A 10,005-nucleotide genomic window follows, 5' to 3' on the forward strand; every position below is an offset into this window, starting at 1 on the left:
CAATAGGGATTGTGACACACACACGCTGTCCAAAGGGGTTTATCACACACACGCTGTCCGACTGGCAGTGTGACACACACACTCTGTCCAATGGGGTTCGTGACACACACGCTGTCCAATGGGGATTGTGACAAACACGCTGTCCCATGGGGTTTGTGACACACACTATGTTGAGTGGGGTTTGTGCCATACACGCTATCCAACGGGGTTTGTGACACACACGCTGTCCAATGGGTTTTGTGACACACACACTCTGTCCAATCGCCCTGCGACACACACGCTGTCCAATAGTGTTTGTGTCACACACGCTGTCCAATGGGGTTTCTAACTCACACACTGTCCAATAGGCTTTGTGACACACACGCTGTCCAGTGGTGTTTGTGGCACACACACACTGTCCAATGGGCATTGTGACACACACACGCTGTCCAATGGGGTTTATGACACACACGCTGTGAAATGGTGTGTGTGACACACACACTGTCCAATGGGGATTGTGACAAACACGCTGTCCCATGGGGTTTGTGACACACACGCTGTCGAGTGGGGTTTCTGACAAACACAATGTGCAATAGGGTTTGTGACACACACACTTTCTAATGGGGTATGTGACACACATGCTATACAGTTGTCTTTTGTCACACACACACTGTCCAATAGGGATTGTGACACACACACTGTCCAGTGGGGTTTATGACACACACGCTGTCCAATGGGGTTTGTGACACACACACTCGGTCAAATGGGGGCTGTGACACACACGCTGACCAATGGGGTTCGTGACACAAACGGTGCCGAGTGGGGTTTGTGACACACACTGTCCAATGCTGTTTGTAACACACACGCTGTCCAATGGGGTTTGTGACACACACACTGCCAATAGGGTTTCTGACACACACACTGTCCAATGGGGTTTGTGACACACAATATGTCCAATGGGGTTTGTGTCACACACTCTGTCCAATGGGGCATGTGACACACATGCTGTGAAATGGAGATTGTGAGACTCACACATTGTCCAATGGTGTTTGTGGCAACCGTGCTGTCCAACGGTGTTTGTAACACACACGCTGTCCAATGGGGATTGTGACACATACACGCTGTGAAATGCTGTTTTTAACACGGATGCTGTCCAATGGGGTTTGTGACACACAAGTTCACGATTGGGGATTGAGACACACACACTGTCCAACGGGGTTTGTGAGACACACACTGTCCAATGGGGTTTCTCACAAACACTCTGTTCAATGGGGTTTGTGACACACAATTTGTCCAATGGGGTTTGTCACACACACTCTGTCCAATGGGGCTTTTGACACACTCACTGTCCAATGGGTTTTGTAACACACGCGCTATCCAATGGGGATTGTGACACACACAGTGTCCAATGGGGTTTGTGAAACACACACTGTCCAAAGGGGTTTGTGAAACACACGCTGTCCAATGGGGTTTCTTACACACACACACAGTCCAATGGAGATTGTGACACAGACACGCTGTCCAATGGGGTTTATGACACACATCTGTCCCACGAAGTGTGTGACACACAGTCTGTGCAGGGGGGTTTGTGACACACAACCTGTCCAATGGGCTTTGTGACTCACACACTGTCCAATGGGGATTGTGACAAACACTCTGTCCCATGGAGTTCATGACACACTCGCTGTCGAGCGGGGTTTGTGACACGTGCACTGTGCAATAGTGTTTGTGACACACACACTTTCTAATGGGGTTTGTGACACACATGCCATGCAGTGGTTTTTGTGACACACACACTGTCCAAAGGGGATTGTAACACACACACGATGTCCAATGGTGTTTGTGAAAGACACGATGTCCAGTGGGGTTTGTGACACAGACACTGTCCAATGGGGATTGTGACATACACTCTGTCCAATAGGGATTGTGACACACACGCTGTGCCATGTGGTCTGTGACACAGACGCTGTCCAAAGGGGTTTGCGACACAAAGACGCTGTCCCACGGGGTTTGTGACACACACACTGTCCAATGGGGTTTGTGTCACACACTCTGTCCAATGGGGTTTGTAACACACACACTCTGTCCAATGGGGATTGGGACACACACACAATGTCCAATGGGGTTTGTAACACACACACTCTGTCCAATGGGGATTGGGACACACACACAATGTCCAATGGTGTTTGTGACAAACACACTGTCCAATGGTGTTTGTGACATGCATGCTGTCCAATGGTGTTTTTGACACACACGCTGTGCAATGGGGATTGTGACACATACACGCTGTGCAATTGTATTTGTGACACGGATGCTGTCCAATGGGGTTTGTGACACAGACATTGTCCAATGCGGTGTGTGACACACACATTCTGTCCAATGGGGTTTGTGGACACACACGCTGACCAACGGGGATTGTGAAACACACGCTGTCCAATGGGGTTTGTGACACATACTCTGTCCAACGGGGATTGTGACACACACACACTGTCCAATGGGGACTGTGAGACACACACAGTCCAATGGGGATTGTGACAAACACGCTGTCCCATGGGGTTTGTGACACACACGCTGTCGAGTGGGGTTTCTGACAAACACATTGTGCAATAGGGTTTGTGACACACACACTTTCTTATGGGGTTTGTGACACACACACTGACCAATGGGGTTTCTGACACAGACACTGTCCAATGGGGATTGTGACATACGCACTGTACAATAGGATTTGTGACACACACACGCTAACCAATGGGGTTTGTGACATGCACACTTTCTCATGGTGTTTCTGACACACACACTTTTCAAAGGGGTTTGTGACACACACAGTTTCCAGTGGGCTTTGTGACACACACAGTCTGTCCAATGGGTCTTGTGACACACACTCTGTCCAATGGGTTTTGTGACACACAAGCTGTCCAATGGGAGTTGTGACACACACACTGTCCAAACGGGTTTTGTGACACACACACAGTCCAATGGCTTTTGTCACACACACTCTTTTCAATGGGCTTGTGACACACACGCTGTCCAATGGAGACTGTGACACACACACTGTCCAATGGGGTTTGTGACACACACACTGTCCAATTGGGTTTGTGACACACACTCTGTCCAGGGGGGTTTGTGACACACACACTGTCCAGTGGGTTTTGTCAAACACACACGCTGTCCAACGGTGTTTGTAACACACACGCTATCCAGTGTGGTTTGTGACACACACACTGTCTAATGGGTTTTGTGACACACACGCTGTCCAATGGAGATTGTGACACACACACTGTCCAATGGGGTTTGTAACACACACTTTTTCCAATGGTGTTTGTGACACACACACACTGTCCAATGGGGATTGTGACACACATACGCTGTCCAATGGGGTTTATGACACACACGCTGTCCCACGGGGTGTGTGACACACAGTCTGTCCAGGGGGGTTTGTGACACACACTCTGTCCAATGGGGTTTGTGACACACACACTGTACAATGGGCTTGTTACACACATGCTGTCCAAAGGAGTTTGTGAGACACACGCTGCCCAGTGTTTTTTGTGACACACACACTCTGTCCAATGTTCTTGCGGCACACACACTGTCCCATAGTGTTTGTGACACAAACACTTTCCAATGGGGTTTGTGACACACACACTGTCCAAAGGGGTCTGTGACACACACGCTGTCCAATGGGGTGTATAACACACACACACTCTCCAATGGGGATTGTGACACACACACTCTCTAATGGAGATTGTGACAAACACACTGTCTTATGGGGTTCGTGACACACACACTGTCCTATAGAGTTTGTGACACAAACACACTGTCCAATGGGGATTGTGACAAACACTCTGTCCCATGGAGTTCATGACACACTCGCTGTCGAGTGGGGTTTGTGACACGTGCACTGTGCAATAGTGTTTGTGACACACACACTTTCTAATGGGGTTTGTGACACACATGCCATGCAGTGGTTTTTGTGACACACACACTGTCCAAAGGGGATTGTAACACACACACGATGTCCAATGGTGTTTGTGAAAGACATGATGTCCAGTGGGGTTTGTGACACAGACACTGTCCAATGGGGATTGTGACATACACACTGTCCAATAGGGATTGTGACACACACGCTGTGCAATGTGGTCTGTGACACAGACGCTGTCCAAAGGGGTTTGCGACACAAAGACGCTGTCCCACGGGGTTTGTGACACACACTCTGTCCAATGGGGTTTGTGTCACACACTCTGTCCAATGGGGTTTGTAACACACACACTCTGTCCAATGGGGATTGGGACACACACACAATGTCCAATGGTGTTTGTGACAAACACATTGTCCAATGGGGTTTGTGACACACACGCTGTCCAATGGATACTGTGACACACACACGCTGTCCAATGGTGTTTGTGACATGCATGCTGTCCAATGGTGTTTTTGACACACACGCTGTGCAATGGGGATTGTGACACATACACGCTGTGCAATTGTATTTGTGACACGGATGCTGTCCAAAGGGGTTTGTGACACAGACATTGTCCAATGCGGTGTGTGACACACACATTCTGTCCAATGGGGTTTGTGGACACACACGCTGACCAACGGGGATTGTGAAACACACGCTGTCCAATGGGGTTTGTGACACATACTCTGTCCAACGGGGATTGTGACACACACACACTGTCCAATGGGGACTGTGAGACACACACTGTCCAATGGGGATTGTGACAAACACGCTGTCCCATGGGGTTTGTGACACACACGCTGTCGAGTGGGGTTTCTGACAAACACATAGTGCAATAGGGTTTGTGACACACACACTTTCTAATGGGGTTTGTGACACACACACTGACCAATGGGGTTTCTGACACAGACACTGTCCAATGGGGATTGTGACATACACACTGTACAATAGGATTTGTGACACACACACGCTAACCAATGGGGTTTGTGACATGCACACTTTCTCATGGTGTTTCTGACACACACACTTTCTAATGGGGTTTGTGACACACACAGTTTCCAGTGGGCTTTGTGACACACACATGCCGTCCCAAGGGGTTTGTGACACACACACTGTCCAATAGGGTGTGTGACACACACAGTCTGTCCAATGGGTCTTGTGACACACACGCTGTACAATGGGTTTTGTAACACACAAGCTGTCCAATGGGAGTTGTGATACACACACTCTCGAATGGGGTTTTGACACACACACGCTGTCCAATGGTGTTTTTGACACGCATACTGTCCTTTGGGGTTTGTGACACACACACTGTCCAAACGGGTTTTGTGACACACACACAGTCCAATGGCTTTTGTCACACACAGTCTTTTCAATGGGCTTGTGACACACACGCTGTCCAAAGGGGTTTGTAACACACACGCTGTCCAGTGGGTTTTGTGACACACACACGCTGTCCAATGGTGTTTGTGACACGCATGCTGTCCAATGGTGTTTGTGACATACACGCTGTGCAATGGGGATTGTGACACACACACGCTGTCCAATGGTGTTTGTGACATGGATGCTGTCCAATGGGGTTTGTGACACAGACGCTGTCCAATGGGCTTTGTGACACACACTCTGTACAATGGGATTTGTAGTCTCACACAAACTGTCCAATGTTTTTTGTGACACACACGCTGTGCAACGGGGATTGTGACACATATGCTTTGCAGTGGGATTTGTGACACACACTCTGTCCAATGGGTTTTGTGACACACAAGCTGTCCAATGGGAGTTGTGACACACACACTCTCGAATGGGGTTTTGACACACACACGCTGTCCAATGGTGTTTTTGACACGCATACTGTCCATTGGGGTTTGTGACACACACACTGTCCAAACGGGTTTTGTGACACACACACTGTCCAAACGGGTTTGTGACACATACGCTGTCCATTGGGGTTTGTGAAACACCCACTGTCCAATGGTGTTTGTAACACACATGCTGTCCAATGGAGATTGTGACACACACACGCTGTCCAATGGTGTTTGTGACACGCATGCTGTCCAATGGTGTTTGTGACATACACGCTGTGCAATGGGGATTGTGACACACACACGCTGTCCAATGGTGTTTGTGACATGGATGCTGTCCAATGGGGTTTGTGACACAGACGCTGTCCAATGGGCTTTGTGACACACACTCTGTACAATGGGATTTGTAGTCTCACACAAACTGTCCAATGTTTTTTGTGACACACACGCTGTGCAATGGGGATTGTGACACATATGCTTTGCAGTGGGATTTGTGACACACACTCTGTCCAATGGGTTTTGTGACACACAAACTGTCCAATGGGAGTTGTGACACACACACTCTCGAATGGGGTTTTGACACACACACGCTGTCCAATGGTGTTTTTGACACGCATACTGTCCATTGGGGTTTGTGACACACACACTGTCCAAACGGGTTTTGTGACACACACACAGTCCAATGGCTTTTGTCACACACAGTCTTTTCAATGGGCTTGTGACACACACGCTGTCCAATGGAGACTGTGACACACACTCTGTCCAGGGGGGTTTGTGACACACACACTGTCCAGTGGGTTTTGTCAAACACACACGCTGTCCAACGGTGTTTGTAACACACACGCTGTCCAGTGTGGTTTGTGACACACACACTGTCCAATGGGTTTTGTGACACACACGCTGTCCAATGGAGATTGTGTCACACACACTGTCCAACGGGGTTTGTAACACACACTTTTTCCAATGGTGTTTGTGACACACACACACTGTCCAATGGGGATTGTGACACACACACTGTACAATGGGCTTGTTACACACATGCTGTCCAAAGGAGTTTGTGAGACACACGCTGCCCAGTGTTTTTTGTGACACACACACTCTGTCCAGTGTTCTTGCGGCACACACACTGTCCCATAGTGTTTGTGACACAAACACTTTCCAATGGGGTCTGTGACACACACGCTGTCCAATGGGGTGTATAACACACACACACTCTCCAATGGGGATTGTGACACACACACTCTCTAATGGTGATTGTGACAAACACACTGTCTTATGGGGTTCGTGACACACACACTGTCCTATAGAGTTTGTGACACAAACACACTATCCAATGGGGTTTGTGAAACATACACTGACCACTGGGTTTTTTGACACACACTCTGTCCTACGGGGATTGTGACACACACACGCTGTCCAATGGGGTTTGTCACACACAGACTGTCCAATGGGTTTTGTGACACACATGCTGTCCAATGGGGATTGTGACACACACACTGTCCAAGGGGGTTTGTGACACACACGCTGTCCAATGGGGTTTGTAACACACAGACACTGTCCAATGGGGATTATGACACACACACGCTGTCCAATTGGGTTTATGACACACACGCTTTCCCACGGGGTATGTGACACACACTCTGTTCAGGGGGGTTTGTGACACACACACTGCCCAAAGGGTTTTGTGACACACGTGCTGTCCAATGGGGATTGTGACACACACGCTAACCGCTGGGGATTGTGACACACACAATGTCTATGACGGTTTCTGATACACACTCTATCCAAGGAGGTTTGTCACAGCCACACTGTCCAATGGGTTTTCTGACACACACACTGTGTCCAATGGGGTTTGTGACACTCACGCTGTCCAATGGGGGTTGTGACTCACACAGTGTTCAATGGGGTTTGTGACACACACACTCACCACTGGGGATTGTGACACACGCAATATCTATGACGTTTTGTGACACACACACTGTCCAATGGGGTTTGTGAGACAAATACGAACCAATGGCGTTTCTCACAAACACTCTGTCCAATGGGGTGTGTCACACACACTCTGTCCAATGGGGTTTTTGACACACACGCTGTCCAATGGGGATTGTGACAAACACGCTGTACAATGGGATTTGTGACACAGACACTGTCCAATGGGTTTTGTTTCATACAAACTGTCCAATAGGGTTTTTGACACACACATGCTATCCAATGGGGTTTGTGACACACACACTTTCTCATGGGGTTTGTGACACACACACTTTCCAATGCGGTTTGTGACACACACTCATTCCAATGGGGCTTGTGACACACACACGCTATTCCATGGGGTTTGTGACACACACACTGTCCAATAGGGTTTGTGACACACACACGCTACCCAATGGGGTTTGTGAAACATACACTGTCCACTGGGTTTTGTGACACACAATCTGTCCAACGGAGATTGGGACAAACACACGCTGTCCAAATGGGTTTGTGACACACAGACTGTCCAATGGGTTTTGTGACACACTCGCTGTCCAATGGGGGTTGTGACACACACACTGTCCAATGGGGTTTGATACACACACACTGTCCAAAGGGGTTTGTGACACACCCTGTCCAATGGGGATTGTGACAAACACTCTGTACAATGGGGTTTGTGACACACACACTCTGTGTAATGGGCTTGTGTCACACACGCTGTCCAAAGGGGCTTGTGACACACACGCTGTCCAGTAGGTTTTGTGACACACATACTCTGTCCAATGGGCTTGTGACACACACGCTGTCCAATAGTGTTTGTGACACACACGCTGTCCAATAGGGTTTTTGACACACACACTGTTCAAACAGGTTTGTGACACACACACTGTCCAATGGGGATTGTGACACACACAGTGTTCAATGGGGTTTGTGACACACACACTCACCAGTGGGGATTGTGACACACACAATATCTATTACGGTTTGTGACACACACACTGTCCAATGGGGTTTGCGAGACACATACTAAGCAAAGGCGTTTCTCACAAACACTCTGTCCAATGGGTTTTGTCACACACACTCTGTCCAATGGGGTTTGTGACACACACGCTGTCCAATGGGGATTGTAACCAACACGCTGTAAAATGGGGTTTGTGACACAGACACTGTCCAATGGGGATTGTTTCATACAAACTGTCCAATAGGGTTTTTGACACACACATGCTATCCAATGGGGTTTGTGACAAGCACACTTTCTCATGGGGTTTGTGACACACACACTTTCCAATGGGCTTTGTGACACACACACGCTGTCCCATGGGGTTTGTGACACACACACTGTCCAAACGGGTTTTGTGACACACACACTGTCCAATGGCTTTTGTCACACACACTCTGTTCAGTGGGCTTGTGACACACACGCTGTCCAAAGGGGTTCGTAACACACACGCTGTCCAGTGGGTTTTGTGACACACACACTGTCCAAACGGGTTTGTGACACATACGCTGTCCATTGGGGTTTGTGACACACCCACTGTCCAATGGTGTTTGTAACACACATGCTGTCCAATGGAGATTGTGACACACACACGCTGTCCAGTGGGTTTTGTGACACACACACTCTGTCCAATGGGCTTGTGACACACACACTGTCCAATAGTGTTTGTGACACACACTCTGCCCCATGGGGTTTGTGACACACTGTGGCAGAATGGAACCCCCCCCTCCCTCCTTCAGTATGGCACATTTCCCCCTTCTCTGCTACTTGAGGCTAACAGCTTCTTTTGCCCAGAGCAGCCTGGCTACTGGGACATTAGAAGAAGGGAGTGCGAAGGCACACTGAGCTGCGCCCTGTGTGGTGGATGTTTGGAGGCTTCAGGGGCACCCACAGACAGTGTGGGGGTGCAGAGAAGCTTCTAGAGTGCCTACAGTCAGATCTGATTAGCCAGTATAAAATGGGACTCTCGTCGAGACTCCGCCCTTTGCTGCGGTTCTCTCGGAGCACGAGCAAGATGCTGCCACCGAGAGCCCCCCTCCCCGGGATGGAGACTCCGCTTGCCTTGCCACCACTTGTGTAAGTAAAACTTCTCGCAGGATTGCGAGTATATTTATACTTTTCGTGCACATATGCACGTATAACTTTCCGTGCTCCATATGAGCGCGTGTAAAATTAATCCTCGCAGAATCGCGGGTGTATTTGCTTTCCGTGCACATTTGCACAAGTACTTTATTTCCTCGCACAATCGCGAGTGGCCGCCGAGAGCCCCTCGCACAATCGTGAGTGTATTTTCCTCCCGT

Source organism: Columba livia, unplaced genomic scaffold, assembly GCF_036013475.1.
Source record: "Columba livia isolate bColLiv1 breed racing homer unplaced genomic scaffold, bColLiv1.pat.W.v2 Scaffold_105, whole genome shotgun sequence".
NCBI classification, from domain to species: domain Eukaryota; kingdom Metazoa; phylum Chordata; class Aves; order Columbiformes; family Columbidae; genus Columba; species Columba livia.